The sequence below is a fragment of the Pongo pygmaeus genome, chromosome 14 (genome assembly GCF_028885625.2).
Source record: "Pongo pygmaeus isolate AG05252 chromosome 14, NHGRI_mPonPyg2-v2.0_pri, whole genome shotgun sequence".
Classification (NCBI taxonomy): Eukaryota; Metazoa; Chordata; class Mammalia; order Primates; family Hominidae; genus Pongo; species Pongo pygmaeus.
In genome coordinates, this window is record NC_072387.2 from 35,009,410 (window position 1) to 35,027,754 (window position 18,345).

The window sequence follows — 18,345 nt, forward strand, 5'->3', positions numbered from 1 at the left end:
CTGACCTTTGGTTTCTTAAATTCTGAAATAGGCATCATCCCCCAACCTGCCTACCTTACAGAGAGGTGACTGAATAGTTGACAGAAAAACCAAAGATTACCTTTGTCATCATCTTTGTCCATCATCACCATCATCCATATCATCTCTAGAATTAATATAAAAAAGGCAGAGAAGGAGAGGCAGACCCTTGGACTTCATGCCTGGTTGGGAATGTAGGAGCAAGCCCCCAGCTCCTGCCAGGGTCAGCACACGAGCAGCCATGGCCAGTTCCTGAGGCACAGCCACCCCCTGCAAAGGTCTGCATCCCAGAGGCACCTCTACGCAACCAGAATTAAGATCAATTTTCCTGTACTTTCTTGCCTTCCAGCTCCTTAATCCTTGGCCAAGGATGGCTCACTTCAACCCATCATCTGCTTTGGCTCTGGGCCCCGAGCTTCCTGAAGGGCCCAGTCTTTTCCAGCTGCTGGGACCAGTTTGGGGTAACCCTTACAGCAATGGGAATGGCAGTTCCAGCTCCAGTCTGGGGTAAATCGAGGAAGCCTTTGCTGTTTGTTCTGAGCTTGGTTTTCAGCTCCCAAGAGCTGCATGTGATAGCTCCCCTCTCCCTGTTAACACAGTAGGGGAACAATTATCTTCCCGGCGAAAATTGTTGGGACTGTCTTCCCTTCTCTGTTTGCAGGCAGCACCAAGTTGGGACAAATGAAATAAGAACGTGAGGGAGAACACCCGAGGCTGTTCGCTTTCACAAACCCCTCAGGTCTTCAGACTAATTCTGAAGATCACCAGGAGACAATTTCTAAATGAAGAAAGGGAACACTGGGCTTATTAAAAAGCCTCCTCCTTCTTGCAGAGTAGAAGGATCCTTCTATCTCACCAGAAAATATGCCACTTCAGAAGAAAGCTAAATTGTGTTTTCTATGATGACAAAATGAAATGTTCCTTTGTCAAGAACGAGCAAGCCTCAGAAAAGAGAGCCCCTCCCTGCCCAGCTGTGAGGAGCAATTTTGCTACAATTTCTGTCCATTTTAAGATCAATACAAATTATTCATGTGATTTGAGAGCAGTGGTGGAGGGCAATTCTTCTGGGGAGAGATTTCCAAATTGTGTTTTAAGTCCTCGAGGCCAGTTCCCAAGACAGAACTGGACCTTCTCAGTGACTGGGACCTCGTTATTCTGGAATAACATGTTATTATGGGACATCATTATGCTTCATCCTGACCCCATGAAGTTTATGAGACAGGCCCAATTATTGAGCCATATGGCAAAGAGAAATTTGGGTAAACAAATTTGTATTTCAATAAAATTTAGAGTCCCATAAAATATAATAATTAAGATGTAAATGACAGCAGGTGCACTTGCTTAAAGCTGCCTTCGCAGCTCACCAGATGGTGTGCCCTGGGTGATTCATGTTCCAGGAGCAGGGGATTTTCAGGCAGGTAATCTTTGCAATATTCTCTTTTGTCCATTTTTCTTTTGGGCAGTATTTCTGATTCATTGTATCACCCCCTCCAATCGGCTTTGTTTTAGAGAATTTCTTAGGGCATGCCTCTAGTAACACAGTATATTGAAGGTTTTTTTCCTCGATTTTTTTCTTTCTTTCTTAACTCACATGAATTCTCTTCCCCAGGATTGGAAGGGAAAAAGCAAAAAGAATGCTTTCCCCACATAATGCCTCCCATCTCTGCTTTGAATGGCAAATACCAAGAGCAGCTTTGCTGTGTAAAATGTTTTCCCACCTTTGCCGGGGAGGTTAGAGTTAAATTAAAGGAACAGTAGCTATTTTTCCCACTACAAGGCAGAATGGGGGAGGGGAGCACCAATTAGCTTTTTCTTCTTTACATTCACCCTATCCTCAATCTGCCTTTTCTTCTTCACTTCTTGGCCTCTCCTTTCTCCCCAGGAGCAGCAGCCCAAAGCTACTGGAGGAGAGGAGAAGGGAGGAGGAAGTGTCTGGGCATGAGAGCAGCAGGAGTTGAGGTTACAGAGCTGTTGAAATCTCTCCTGCCTGGACCAAAGGTGCTTAAACACTTGGAACACTTGAAAGTAAAAGAAATCCCAACTCTAAGCCTCTTTGCATCACGTGAATGTCATTTTTTTCACTTTCCTTCAAACACACACACACACATACACACACACACACACACACACACACACACACACACACACACACACACACACACACACACGGTAGCCTGTAGCCTTGCTTTGAGCAGCCTTTTTCTTAAGGTAGCACTAACCAGCAGGGAGATGTTAGGAGATTGAGATTCCAATTAAGGCTGCCTCTGATTGCACTAGACAAGTCTCTGCTACTTAGAAAACAAGGCTGAAAAATCCCAGATTAAGGTTGTAGAGGATAGCATGAATCAGAACCAAGGAGCTCACAAAAGCCCACTTACCATGAAAATTATATGAAATGGGAGCCATTAAAAATAAAAATCTTCAACAGGAACACTGCTGGCTAAATCACAAATTAAGATGTAGCACAGGTCAAATGGTGGTTCCCAAACTTTACAGCTATGCCTGGTTAAAAAGATGTAGAACCATCACGGGCCATGAGGATGAGGGTGGGGGTTAAGGGTACGTATAATATTCCCTTAAACCAGCAGTGTTTGGCCAGGCACACTTACTAGGTGGCTCACACCTGTAATCCCAGCACTTTGGGAGGTGGAAGCGGGTGGATCACTGGAGGTCAGGAGTTCAAGACCAGCCTTGCCAACATGGCAAAACCCTATCTCTACTAAGCTGGGCATAGTGGTGCATGCCTGTAATCCTAGCTACTTGGCAGGCTGAGGCATGAGAATCACTTGAACCCAGAAGGCGGAGGTTGCAGTGAGCCGAGATTGCACCACGGCATTCCAGCCTGGGTGACAGAGTGAGACTCAGTCTCAAAAAAACAAAACCCCAGCAGTATTCAGTGGCTCTACCAGACAAAACGAAGCCAGTGTTCTTCCATCTGAAGAGCGAGAGATGGCGTTTGCTTTTCCATTTGTGGGGACAGGCAGAGTGTGACGTCCATCTGGAATACTCTTCTTCCTTCCTCCCAGTGGCTGCTCTGCAGGCCAAAGTTGGGGTTCAGGCATTGACCATGAAACTTGGCAACCTGAATATGCATTTAATGTCTGACATTATTCTAGTTAGTATGAGAGAGACAAGCCAGACAGATGATTAGAGAAGTAATCCAATCAATGTTGGGTGAAATTAAATGAGTACAGGAATGAATGAATACTTAAATGAATGACTGCCACTTTACCAGTGGTCTGGTTCCTGCCGTGTTGGGGCTTCACATCTAACTGGGAAGCCAAGATAAACATGCATGACACACAAAGCTCACCTGAGCACTGTTTCCTAACCTGAGTTCATAATGGTTGGGGTCAGCTTGTCCATTGGGTGCTCAAGAGGGCACCAGGAAACATGGTAGCTTCCTTTCTATCAGCAGAAACCCAGTAGCTCAGAAAGGTTGAATGGCTTTTCTGGGCCACTATCATCCATAGGTAAACACTAGGTGAAGACAACTATTTAGTTACAAGGATAAATTTGTATATATTAGGATTTAACTTTTAATAACTTTTAATTTGGAAATATGTAATTTCAAACCTACAGAACATTGCAAGGATTAGTACATCAAACCCCCACATCTCCCAGTTTCACCTATTGTTAATATTTTGCACCATTTGCTTTATTTGTGCACTCACTATGAATGATTATATTATATATCACATATGATTACATATTACATTAGAGAGAGGCTATTTTTTAAGTATTTGAGAGTCAGAGTCAGTTGCATATATTTTGCTCCTTAAACTATAAGTACTTCACTGTGTACTTCCTATGAATGTGACAAGGATTCTTTTTTTTTTATTGGTTTTCTCAGGATTTATTTTTAAGTAGAAAAGTTGCTCCAGGTGCCCAAGTGACAATAAACACTATAGAGTATTGTCAGCTTGAGGCATGGGCCTTATTTCGCTCAGTTCTGCTTAGGCTCTGGCACCTTCAAAGTGGGCAAACAGGCTTTTTGTTTCTCTTCAGTGAATAAAATGTTTCCAAGAGCACTACTTTGGACACTCACCTCTGTCTCCCTGAGGACACCTATGGTGGCTATCCAGAGTTGCATAACGACTCACCCCAAGCCACAGCAGCTTACTAGGAACGCTTCTGTTTGCTGGTGATTCTGTAGGCTCATGTAGTGGTGGGTCAACTGCATCATGGGTACAGCCATGTGGACAAGGCCTGCTGGGGGCTGGGCAGAGTTGGAAGGCCACAAGGGCTTCCCACAGCTCTGGCAACTCAGCGATCCTCCATGCGGCTTCTTTCTCCATGTGGCTAACTTGGGCTTCCTCATAGCATGGCAGCCTCACAGAAGTTAAACTGCTTTCAAGACTTTAAGAGGGTGCATGCCAAGTTGCAAAAGCAGAAGGTGTAAATCTCTTGAGGGCTGCCTCAGCTGTCACACAGCTTCACTGCCACTCACTCTGTTGGTTCAGACAAGTCACAAGACCCAGTCAGATTCAAGCACAGGAGAACTCTACTCTACCTCCCCAAGCAAAGAATTGTTGGCCATTGTGAATCCACCACAACACTCACCATTTTCAATCTGGTGGTGCAGGTATGTATGTACAATTCTCATGTCCCCCACTAAATTCTAAACAGCAAGCTCTTTGGAGGCAAGGTCGCAGTTTGACTCATCTTAGCAACCCCACTCACAGTACTTAGCTCAGTGCATGATATACAGTAGGTGTCTAACTTTTATGAAATAAATATGGGCTGGGCGCGGTGGCTCATGCCTGTAATCCCAGTACTTTGGGAGGCCGAGGCAGGTGGATCACTTGAGGTCAGGAGTTCGAGACCAGCCCGACAAATATGGTGAAACCCCGTCTCCACTAAAAATACAACAATTAGCCAGGCATGGTGGTGGGTGCCTGTAATCCCAGCTACTCGGGAGGCTGAGGCAGGAGCATCACTTGAACCCAGGAGGCAGAGTTTGCAGTGAGCCGAGATCATGCCACGGCACTCCAGCCTGAGTGACAAAGCTAGACTCTGTCTCAAAAAAAAAAAAAAAAAAAGAAAAAGAAAATATGGATGAAAACCAGAAGCTTATAAAAGCTTACAGATTGTCTCAAGATGGCCAAGTTCCCTGCCGTTAATCCCAGTGATAGTCCTATGGGTCAGTGTTTCATCAGGGGAGGGGAGGCTGGGGTCTCAATAGAGCTGCTAGGGTCTGTGACGAAGAGGGATGAGAGGGGTTATTGACTTTCTCTTGTGAACCCTGGAAGCCAATCCTTCAGGTGGATCCTGAGTGAGTAACTGGGCCTATATTCAAAATGGACCCAAGAGCCCATTTGCTGACTAGAGGTTACACAGGTTCCTGGAAACTGCATTCCTGGGAAAAAACACACCATCAAGTAACTTTAGGAGTTTCATAGTTGTTTGTTCCTGTTTATGCCACCTGAATCGATGGTTGCTGGAAGGCCCCATTTTGTCACCTGGAGCTAACCAATAGACCGTGACCGGCATGACCGATCAGAACTAAACAAGCTTGCATCCCTCATTTGTGGAGTGGGCCTGAGAGAGAACATGGGTGGCAGGTTTCTCTATAAAGACTAATCCTTCTCTTTGTTCTCATGGATAGCACCTTTGTTCTGTACTGAAAGCTCCCTATCCCTGGTTTGCAAACTGCTCACTGGAGTAGTCTCGTTCTTTCTTTCTTTTTAAAAAAATTCCTTTTTGGTGGATTTGTTAACACTTTGTTGTTGGTTTCTGTGTCTTTGAGTAAAAAAACTGCCTCAAATGGTTAATTGGCTTGTCTAGGCCATAATGTGTCCGTAAAATATCTTTTCTTTAAACTTACCTTTTCTTCACATCTGCTGACAGAGTAAGGTACATGTCAGAATCAAAGTACCACAAGAAAGCCATGGAGGATAGAAGGGTTTGTGGTTCTGGAAGTAGCAGTGGGGACTGCTGAAAGTGTGGCCTGTCTACTTTATCCTTCCTTGGTCCACAGAGACTGCTGCTTAGGAGTCCATAAAACGAGCTTGATCAGTGCGCAGGCCTGAGGTAACGAGTACACAGGGCCTGAATGCAGCTCTGCTCAGGGTTAAGCAGGAGGTTAATCACTTGATTTAAATTAAAGCATGGGGGATTAAGCATCTTCCCCTTAGGTGCCGGCATGCCCCCCATCCCTGGGAGCCAAAGCCCAATTAGAACCAGTGCCAGAGGCAACTGTCTCCTGGGCCAATTTGCTCAACTTCAATTTTGGTCCTTGAGATTTTGTTTTGACATTGAAAAAATTGCCTCACCATTCTATGGGTTCTGATTTGTGTGATGGTTCTGAATGAATTCTAACAAATTAGCATATCTTTCTGGATCTTTATAGAGATGTAGGAAGATGAATTGCATCTGTCTTCCAGGAAAGTTACAAATGCAGCAGAATGTCAGGCTGGGAGGCAGAAAGCGAGCGTTCCTGACAGTGGCTCCACGGAATAGCCGGCACGTGCCGAACCACAGCCTCTCTGTGGAGGCAGATTGAGCACAGGTGAGAAATATAAATGAATCCACAATCTGGACTCCTGGGAAACTGTTTCACACCTATGGAGGACTTTCCATCATTTGGGCCAAAAAAACAACATCTCGCTTATCTGAAAGTCATTTAGATGGCAATCTCAAAATCTAGAAAGGCAGTTAAAATGTTCTCTGAGTAGTTAAAAAATGTCACCAAATCTGTGCACAGAAATCCATGTACATTGCTCTTCAGGGCCTACTTACTCTTCCTTTACACAGAATTCCATTAAATTTGGTTACCCAGGCTGTGAGTGGTGGCTCCCGCCTGCAATCCCAGCACTTTGGGAGGCCGAGGCAGGAGGATCACATGAGGTCAGGGGTTCGAGACCAGCCTGGTCAACGTGGTGAAACCCCATCTCTACTAAAAATACAAAAATTAGCCAGGCATGGTGGCAGGAACCTGTAATCCCAGCTACTCAGGAGTCTGAGGCAGTAGAAAAAATTGAACTTGAACTCAGGCTTGAACTTGGGAGGCAGAGGTTGCAGTGAGTGGAGATCGCACCACTGCACTCCAGCCTGGGTGACAGAGCGAGACTCCGTCTCAAAATATATATATATATTGGTTATCTGGTATCCAGATAACGTGGAGTTAAAAGCCACGTGAGGAAGAAGGCAGGAGGCTTCTAGAGGCAGGCACACAAAAAGCAGAAGGAAATGGCAGCCTGACAGAGTGGGAAGAGCCTAAGACAAAACCAAAATAAACCCTGAAGACCAACAAAAGTCCTCAACAAGGACAGCATCCAGGGACTGCTCAGGGAGAGGCAGGAAAATGTTCTGAGTCCGCTGAGGGCATGGCAGGCAGCCTGATATAAAATGCCCAAGGGGGCCGGGTGCAGTGGCTCACACCTGTAATCCCAGCACTTTGGGAGGTGGACGTGGGTGGATCACGAGGTCAGGAGATCGAGACCATCCTGGCTAACACAGTGAAACCCCATCTCTACTAAACATACAAAAAATTAGCTGGGCGTGGTGGCGGGAGCCTGTAGTCCCAACTACTCGGGAGGCTGAGGCAGGAGAATGGCGTGAACCTGGGAGGCGGAGCTTGCAGTGAGCCAAGATCGCGCCACTGCACTCCAGCCTGGGCGACAGAGCCAGAGTCCATCTCAAAAAAAAAAAAAAAAAAAATGCCCAAGGGATTACAGGTGTGATGGCTCACACCTGTAACCCCAGCACTTTCGGAGGGAAAGGCAGGAGGATCACTTGAGCCCAGGAGTGTGACACCAGCCTGGACAACACAGTGAGACCCCATCTCTACAAAAAATGTTAAAACTTAGCCAGGCGTCATGGTGTGTGACTGTGGTCCCAGCTGATTGGGAAGCTGAAATGTGGGGATCATTTGAGCCCAAGAGCTGGAGGCTACAGTGAGGGGTGATGGCACCACTGCACTCCAGCCTGGGCGACAGAGCAAGAGCCTTTCTCTAATAAATAAACAAACACATACAGGCCAAGACAGAGCTGACACTATCAACAATGAGTTCAAGCATGCTCATTATACCGTCGGTCCTCGGTATCCACTGGTTCCCTATTTCAGAATTAAACCAACTACAGATCAAAAATCTTCAGGAAAAAAACATTGTGTCTGTACTGAACATGTAGACTTTTTGTCATTATTCTATAAATAATACAGTATAACAACTATTAGCATATCATTTACATTGTATTAGGGATTATAAGTAATCTAGAGATGATTTATTTATTTGTTTTTTAAGTCGAAGTCTCGCACTGTCACCTAGGCTGGAGTGCAGTAGCGCAATCTTGGCTCACTGCAACCTCCATCTCCCAGGTTCAAGCAATTCTCGTGCCTCAGCCTCCCAAGTAGCTGAGACTATAGGCGTGAGCCACCACGCCTGGCTAATTATTATTATTATTATTTTGTATTTTTAGTAGAGACGGGGTTTCACCATGTTGGGCAGGCTGATTGTGAACTCCTGACTTCATGTGATCCATCCGCCTTGTCTTCCCAAAGTGCTGGAATTACAGGTGTGAGCCACCGCCTGGCCTAGAGATGATTTAAAGTCTAAAGAAGAATAGAAATTGTGTCATTTCCTATAAGGAATTTAAGCATCCACAGATCTCAGTGTCCCCAAGGGTCCTGGAACCAATCCCCCGAGGATGCTGAGGGGAGACTGTGTAGCCATTTATAGATACAACTTAGAAATACGCCTTTACAAAATAAGTAAATATTTTCAAAGTTGTTACACTTAAATGAATAGATTTCAGTTATCTGGAAAATCTGTTTATTGATTGTATTAGTCTGTTTGGACTGCCATGACAAAGCACTACAGCCTGGGTGCCTCAAATGACAGACACTGATTTTTTCTGGTTTTGGAGGCTGAAAGTCTAAGATGGTGTCTGCAGGGTTGGTTTCTCCTGAGGCCTCTCTTTTTGGCTTGTAGATGGCTGCATTCTCTCTGTATCCTCACATGGCCTCTCGTCTGTGGGCCACATCCCTGGTGTCTCTTTATGTGTCCAAATTTCCTTTTCTGATAGGGACACCTGTCATATTGGAGTAGAGCTCACCCTGACAAACTCACTTTAAATACCTCTTTAAAGGCCCTGTCTCCAAAGACAGTCATATTTTAAGGTAGGGGTTTAGGACTTCAGCATACACATTTTGGGGGAACAAAATTCAGCCCATTACACTAATAGTGCTTATTCTTTTGATTGTGCTGTGTTGTACATCAATGCAACTAATTCTGACTCAAACAATTAGCAGAGCTATCAGGGCATCTTCTTGTTCTAGTTACTCAGAACCTACTGACAAGAAGGTTGAGAAAAGCATTATTTTGTCTTACTCCTCCCCTTTCTCACCCCCTCTTATACACACACACACACACACACACACGCACGCACGCACGCACGCACACACCCTAGGAGATAGAGTCTGGCCTATTCTCTTCCTAAACATCTTTGAAAGCTTTCCTGTCACTGTCTTCATTCCGACCCCCATCCTTTCTTTTCTGCACAGTAGCAGCTTCCCCACTGCTGTCCTTGTGAGGAAGGGATTTCCCTGAAACACAGATCCCATCACGTTTCTCACTAACATAAAGCCCTTCAGCGTTTTCCCCCACTTGCTTCCAGGAGCAAGTTCAAACGTCTCTCATTGGAGGTCTTTCCTGACCCCACTCAGCCCCAAGTTGTTAAATACCCCTTGTGGGGGTTGCTGAATTATGTTCCCTCCAACACTCATATGCTGAAGCCCCAAACCCCAGTACCTCAGAATGTGACTGCATTTGGAGATAGGGACTTTCAAGAGATGACTACATTAAAATGAGGCTGTTAGGGTGGGCCCTAATCCAAACTGAATGGTGTCCTCACAAGAAGAAATTTGGTCACACAAAGGGACACCTGTCCCACAAAGGGACACTCACAGAGGGGTGTGCGCTCACCAAGGAAAGGCCATCTACAAGCTGAGGTGAGAGGCCTCAGGAGAAACCAACCCTGCAGACACCTTCATCTTAGCCTCCAGAACTGTGTAAAAAAAAAATCAATGTTTGTCATTTAAGCCACCCAGGCTGTGGGACTTTGTTATGGCAGCCTGAACCAATTAACACACTTCTCTTCTGCGCTCTGGTAGCACCTTGAGCATATGTCTAGCAGTGTGTAGCCCAGAGTTTGAGAATCACTGGTGTTCTTATTTCTCCTCCCACTGGATCACTGGGTAGTGTGATTTCATCAGCTTTCACTTCCTATCACCCAGCGCAGTGCTTGACATCAATATTCATAGAATGAGTGAATAGGCAGAAAAATCCTTATCTCATTTAGAATCCAGAAAAACTGTAGCTGCTGGTGCCATTATAGGCTCAGATGAGAGAAATAAATTTTATGAAAAATATATTTAGGAATGCAGTTTTGTTCCATAAAATGTGTACAATATAGATAATACAGTGCCCCTGGGGGGAAATTATGGCTTCCCCTTTGCTATGGGGTTGGCTTCTATCCATGCTCTAAATTTAACTGCTATCACTCTTCGCCTTTATCTTTATTCTGTAATAAAGATCAACAATTTGCTGCTTCCTCAACCTGCCTCTCTCCCCAACCATCCCCGACCCCCTGCACACCATGCTGGTCCAGACCTCCTTGCTGGTGCCCACGCTGTCTCTTGGCCTGGAATCCCTCTCCCTACTTCACCCTGGCAAGCCCATTCATTTCATAAGACTGCCCACATGTCATCTCCTCTAGAAACTCTTCTATGACTGATTTAGATGAGGTCAAATGCTTTTTCACTATGCTGACTTCACACCCTGTGAGTACAACCACCATATTTGCCACATTACATCAAAGTTACCTGTTTCCAAGGTTGCCTTCCCAATATACCATAAATTCCTTGAAGGCAAAGACCTTGTCTCTTCCATTAAAAAATCTTCATTCCTGGTATATGGCAAAATGCCTAGTAATAAGACACTGAACACATGGTAGCTATTATTAATCACTTCAGTAAAATAGTAATAAATCATGGGGAGAAAAAGTAGGTGTCTTATAAGTTACTGTGAATTATTTACAAAGAAAATATTTTTTTGTTTCAGTTTCACTTCTTTCTCTTCTGTTAATTCTTAACATACTTTGTTTTCACACTACTGATCTCTAAGACTGGTGAGAAAAAGTAGGAGAAAGTGAAGAGGGTGAAAGTTGAAGAGAGTGGAGGAGGACATACTTAAAGCCTCTTACAAAAATTGAAGATAATAATTTTACACATTTAATACCCAAGTTTCATCACTGCTTCACTTAGCGCCCTGAGATGAAGTGCACATAATCCTGAGTCTCCGAAAATAGGGAGACAGAACTCACCTCTTTCAACAGGGGGCCGAATGTATTAATTAATGCTCTCAAAGTTCGAGGACGAAGATTTGCACACAAATCCTTATTAGTGCTGGATGTGCTCTGCATAATAAGCCTTAGATGCAGCATTTATGCAATAAATTCAGTAGCATAGCTCGAAAGTAGAACAGCACATATAATGTACATGTTCAGCATCTGCATTAACCATATTATCAAGACTCCCAAACACTCATTCCAGACTGAACTATCAACCTAAATTTTAAAACTCCTTTGTGTGCATTGTAATGTGATTACTGGCATGGTGTAGAGCTTTGTGACATATATTTTAATGCATTTCTAGAAGATTTGTCTTTTTTGTGTTAGATATGTTTTAAAAAGACCCCATTCTGATGGGTTTTTTTTCCCAGTGAAGGAAAAAGTAGACAGCCCTAAGAAAATTCCTATATTGCATTTTATGAGGTTTGAAATGCTGGGTTTTGCCATTATGCATCCATTGTAGAGGTAACAACCAGGCTATTATCATGATAATGATTTCCTATGTAACTTTTCTTCAGTTTGGATAAAAGCCCTTAAGCTGTTTATAAGAAAGTGGTACTTTTCACTTCTGTGAAGCAGGAACATCTTTATAGGTGATACACCCCTACTTTATGGTAATTGCTTATTTAATGCCTGCCTTATTTTTCAGATGGAAGCTTCAAGAAGCCAGAAATGATGTTTGCCTTCTCACATGGTATTTGGCACACAGCAGGTGCTCAGTAAACATCCCACAGAAAGAGGAAGGGATAGGTGGGAAAAAGGGGAAAATGGATATTAGTGATACTAATACTATCTGTGAGAGAGAGAGAGAGAAATATAGAGGAGAGACTGAGAGCTCATAGTCTAGAAGGCAATAGAATGAGGTTTTGAGATTCAGCAGAAGGGTCAAGTTTGCCAGGGTTGCCAAATCCTAGTTCAAAAAACCCAATTATGTAAATATGGTTTTCCAATACTTAAACCATATAATCTGAGAATAAAAGAGGATAGCATGGTTAGCTTTGAAACTCCTTGCCCTAAAGAGAAGTATATGGCAGGTAGCACTCTGAGCATGCTGGAATTCACAATCTCACTAACTTGGGGGTGCCAAGAGCACATTGGATGACATTTCCACTCAGTTATTTCTCAGTACATTTGTGTGGGTTGAGTGCTGATTTCATTGGCTGTCATTTCTAGAGCCCTTACCCTTTGTCAAGTTGTGCTAGGCATTTTACCTGCTTTATCTCTGATCCTCACAACTATGTATAGAAGACATCCTTACACCATTTTACAGAATGAGGAAACTAAAACTCAAATTTCACACAGCTGTTAAGCAGTAGAATGGTTTTAAACCCACTTGCTGTCAGTGATCCTTTCCGTACATTGTGCTATGTCACAGCAGAGACTACTTTTAGGATTTAAGCGTGTGACTTCTGTATGTATATAACTTTTATGAGCATCAGTTTTCTCATCTGTAAAGTGGAGGCGTGAAATAGTTAATATTTCAGGTCTATTTTTTTCTAAAATTCTACAAGTGGAAGAACAGAGGCAAGAGACGCTCCCTGCTGTGGTAGAGCTGTCCACGGTCCTGAAAAGCCTGGCCCCAATAAAGCAATAATCAGCTTATCAAAGGGAGAAGCACAAGAGGCCAGAAATGCCTCCATTAATAGAGATCTAGCTGCTATTCTCTGCTCTCTTAAGTAATTAAGCACGCTGTCTCTTACTGCCGAGTATATGCGTTATGCCATGAACCAAGCCACTGCAAATTAAAGATGTGAGCAGACTTGCACAATCCTCTCCCTTCCCCCTCACACCTGAAAGAGCCCACGTGTTCCAGCTAAATGAACAGTAGTAATATTTAGTCTCCATTTTTTATTCTTTTGCCTTGAATTACAGATTCTTTCATGCAACAGATGTTCTGAGCCTGATTTTCTAAGCTTAGCCACTCCAATAACCAAGTAAGATTAATTTAATGAGTTCTCTTAAAAAAAAGTTCCTTTGTTTTAGCATATTTCCATTGCCTCTTCCGTTTATTCATAGGGATATGTTATCTCACATATGCTTGTGTCAAAGGACAAAAAAATTACTGTATAAGTAGCAATATAAGGAGATGTTTCCTTTCCAGAAAACATGTGGTGGACACAGGGCATGTGAAAACATACAAGATAAGCATTCTTTCATACTTTTTTCTGTCAGTCATGGCTACTTACTGAAACTTGTACATCCTTTTTTATTTCCAACTCCTAATGTATAATTTAGCTTCTAAAATAACTTTAATAATAAATCTGTGGTATTTTGAAATCTTGTTACTCTGTGATGACCTTGGCAAGTTTTTAAAATAGCAATGTTTAAAGGTATAAGGAGATTTTTAAAAACAGTGAAATAGTGTGCCCACTGATAATTAATTATAAGCTAGAACTTATGTTAGTAAGGATGTATTGGACCACAGTAAAAGAAAAATTATAAAAGTAGCAACTGGTAGATTTATGAGCTTGGCACTGCTCTTAGTGATTGTTTGAGCCCCTCTTTAAGTGTGCTCATTTGACAGGTATATATGCGTATGCCCACATATTGTAGGGGCTAAGGGAAAACTTCCCCTTTGCCCTCTGAAGATTGACTGAAAAAATCAACTCACAAAAGGCAGAATAATAGGAGAAATGGCATACACATTTCTTAGTGTGCATGGAGGAGAATCACAGAATAATTGCCTAATATCCCAGTGGGGTACAGATGCTTACATATAATACTTCTTAGGGGAAAGGGAGATGGGAAAGTGTGGATGATTTTAGGAAGACATTAAATGATTTTTAGGAGAATTCAATGCACTTGAAGAATATACAATGGCCTGAAACAAAGTCTTTTGGAACCACAGAACAGACAATGGTTCGTGACAAAAGTCCACCTGGGTATGTTGACAGACTCCAGTCTTTATTACTGCAATATGAATTCAGTTCATGAAAGCTGAAGGAAGAGACCAGAGGTCATTGTTTTCTTCTTTGGTGGGTACAGACCTTAGGCAGATACAGGAAATTCAGAGAATAACTTCATCCTGCTGTGCTTTGGGAGAAACAGAGGATCGAGATATGGGGTGTGGGGGTAAGAAGGTCAGAGAGACCTTGAGGCTTTTTCTTCATGTCAAAGCACCATATTTTAGGGTATCAATTTCTGAGCCCCAATGATATAAATATGATTTTACACTTTCTTTTTTTTTTTTGATGGAGCCTTGCTCTGTCACCCAGGCTGGAGTGCAGTGACACGATCTTGGCTCACTGCAAACTCCGCCTCCCAGGTTCATGCCATTCTCCTGCCTCAGCCTCCCGAGTAGCTAGGACTACAGGCGCCCACCACTAAGCCCAGATAATTTTTTGTATTTTTAGTAGAGACGGGGTTTCACCGTGTTAGCCAGGATGGTCTCGATCTCCTGACCTCGTGATCCACCTGCCTTGGCCTCCCAAAATGCTGGGATTACAGGCGTGAGCTACCACGCCCGGCTGATTTTACACTTTCAAATATACATGTATGTGACTCTGTACATGCATGTATAAGTAAATATGTATATGGCTGAATCTAAACTATTTGCGTATGAGACCAGAGATGATACTGTTTTCCTCCCTTCAAATTATGTGCCTGAGTGATTTGCAAGGGGAAGGGAGTCTTGAAGGATATTTTGAAGGGTCTTTGTAACAAACAATGAAAGAGGTGAATTTATAAATCAAAGCAAGGAAGAGAAGCTTGATCTGGTGCTCATCCCAGCTCCAAAGACTAAGATAAACTTTAGGGAGAGAGGGTCATTTTCCCCAAATCATGTGCAAAAAGACAGCCTAGAAAGCTGTGAGTCTGGAAGGGAACAGAGGGCCATTGGGCTTCTAGTGAGTTTGCAGCTTTGGGAATGTTGGATGCAGACCAGGGGGACTCAGCATCACCTCAGGAGGCTGTGGCAGAAAGAATGAGCAGGAAATGGAGGGTGCCCAGCACTTAGGGTACATGTCTGTAGGCCTGGCCAAGCAGCAGCAGCAACCAGCTTGTGAAGACAGTATAAATTCCACAGAAGGCAGTGAGGACCTGGAGATACACAAATTCAGCAGTATTTTGGGGAAGCAATATCAATCTCTTGATGGTTAATTTTATGTGTCAACTTGACTGGGCCACAGGGTGACCAGGTATTTGGTTCCATGTTATTCTGGGGATGTCTGTAATGGTGTTTCTCAATAAGATCAGCATTTTGACTTGGTAGACAGAGTAAAGCAAGTTGCCTTCCCAATGTGGGTGGGCATCTTCCAATATGTTGAAGGCATGAATACATTAAAAGTCTGAGTAAGGGAGAACTGGCTCTTTTTCTGCTGCTGTCTTTGAGTGGGGACATCAGTCTTCTATTGTCTTCAGAACTGGACTTAGACTGGAACTTATACCACCAGCTTTTTGGATTTCTAGCTTGCCAACTGCAGATCTTAGGATTCCACAGCCTCCCTTATCGCATGAATCAATTCCTTATAATAAATCTCTGTCCTCCACCCCGACTCTCTCTCTCCATATATACAGTCATGTGCTGCGTAATGATGTTTTGATCAATGACAGACCACATATAACATGATGGTGCCATAAAATTATAATACCATATTTTTACTGTACCTTTTCTATGTGTAAATATATTTAGATACACAAACACTATTGTGTTACAGTTGTCTACAGTATTCAGTACAGTAACATGCTGTACAGGTTTGTAGCGTAGGAGAAATAGGTTTGTAGTAGGCTATCCCATGTAGGTTTGCATAAGTACACTGTATGATGTTCACACAGTGACAAAACTGCCTAATCATGTATTTCTCAGAACATATCCCCATTGTTAACTAATGCATGAGTGTGTATATATATATATATATCCTGTTGATTCTGTTTCTCTGAAGAACCTTGACAAATACAACCTCCAAATCAGTTACACAAAAAAGGCCTAGTGCGGTGGCTCATGCCTGTAATCCCAGGACTTTGGGAGACTGAGGTGGGCAGATCATCTGAGGTCAGGAGTTTGAGACCAGCCTGGCCAACATGGTGAAACCCTGTCTCTACTAAAAATACAAAAAATTAGCCGGGCGTAGTGGTGGGCGCATGTAATCCCAGCTATTTGGGAGGCTGAGGCATGAGAATTGCTTGAACCTGGGAGGCAGAGGTTGCAGTGAGCCGAGATCGCGCCATTGCACTCCAGCCTGGACGACAAGAGTGAAACTCTATTAAAAAAAAAAAAATTAGCCAGACTTGGTTGTGCACGCCTGTAGTCCCAGCTACTCAGGAAGCTGAGGTGGGAGGAACGCTTGAGCCTGGGAGGTGGAGGTTGCAGTGAGCCGAGATCACGCCACTACATTCCAGCCTGGGCAGAGCCAGAACTTGTCTCAAAAAAAAAAAAAAAAAAAAATTAATGTAAGTAGCAATGATGGACAAAGTGCTATGGTGACAGGTCAGATAAAGTTGCAGATTATGCCTGCAGGGGTGTTTGTGTGTGTGTCTGTGTATGGGGTGGTGGGGAAGTGGTGGTGGGTAAGGAGGGTTTAAGAAAGGATTTGTAGAGATAAAATCTGAGTAGTATTTTGAGAGGCACAATCTGGCCATGTGGACAGATGTGTTTGAGAACACTGGCTTTAGAAAGTTTAAAACTCTGACTGCCGCTCATTAGCTATGGGACTGTGGGCACATTCCAAAATGTTTCTTAGCCTCAGTTTTCTCATCTGTATAATGGGACCAATAATACCTACCTTGCAAGATGCTCAATGGTACACTTAGTAAATAAAGGTCAACGTTATTATGTGAAAGGTAGGGAAGAGAGGTGTGTTCAGGGAACTACAGGTAACTTAAGGGTGGAACTGGGCCACATATATGTCAGTCAAGAGAGAAGAGATGGGAAAAGGCAGGGTCATCTCTTAAGAGCCTTGTGAATTAGAGTTTGGGCTCTGACCTAAGTCCAGAGACAGCTGGTGAAAGATTTAACTGGGATAGGAGTGAGGGGTGGATAGTTGAATGGAGAAGGGAAGAAGGGCAGAAGCTCACCTCTACCTGTACATGTTGAAGTGTAAGCACAATGTCAACATAGTTACTTGCTTTAGACTCCTTGCATAACTGAAGGAGGGAAGACCATCAGCTCAGAAATCCTCTTTCCAGCCTGTTGGTCACAGGATCTTGCATACTTTTTACCAACTTTGTATTTATGTATGTCTTAACAACAAGAAGCACTTTCTTGTGCTGAGTTTAGATTACTGGAAAGAGTAAAGGTTAAGCACACAGGAAGTTGGCCTGGAGTCGCACACACGGTGGGCTGTCATTTAATTGGACTCTTCTACTCACTTTGATCCTTCCACTTGCTATCAAGAAGATATACGAAGACACTTATTTTCTTTTTCCAAGTTTTCTGTAACCTTCTGAGGTGAATAAAGAATACAAATACTGATTTTAGGGGGAAAAAGAACTTGCCAAAACAGGAGTTTGCCACTTACCAGCTCTTTGATCCTAGAGGAGTTACCACCCCTCAGTTTCTCCATCTGTGAAATGAGCCTGATGGTGCCTACCTCATTAGGTTGCTGTAATTCATGACAGAATCTGCCTGGGTTGCCTGGAAGTGTAGGAGTCAGTAAGTGAGTGAACAGGCTGCCGCTGCTGCTGCTGCTGCACTAGACGGTGATAGTGAAAGAGCCCCTACTGCCTATATCAAGGAGGATTCAGACATGGGAACCCCACAATTAAAAGGCAATGACTACAACACATCCCTTCCCACCGCCGTCTCATAACAAAACCAAACCAACTTCCCTCAGGGCCAGCGCTATGCAAAATTTCAAAATCATCAAAATTTATTTTTTGCTTTCATGACCCTTAACTTTTAAAAAAAATTGTGGAAAACTACACAGAGCATACAATTTACCATTTTAACCTTTTTTTTTTCTTGGACAAGAGTCTCTCTCTGTCGCTCAGGCTGGAGGGCAGTGGTGTGATCTCGGCTCACTGCAAGCTCTGCCTCCT

The 18,345-nt window shown here is 43.4% G+C and overlaps 1 pseudogene; it reads right to left on the minus strand.

The window, feature by feature from the left end:
• Window positions 1-4,819: 4,819 nt before the first annotated feature.
• On the minus strand, window positions 4,820-7,077 carry LOC129011280 (histone demethylase UTY-like; annotated as a pseudogene).
• Between the last annotated feature and the right edge of the window lie 11,268 nt (window positions 7,078-18,345).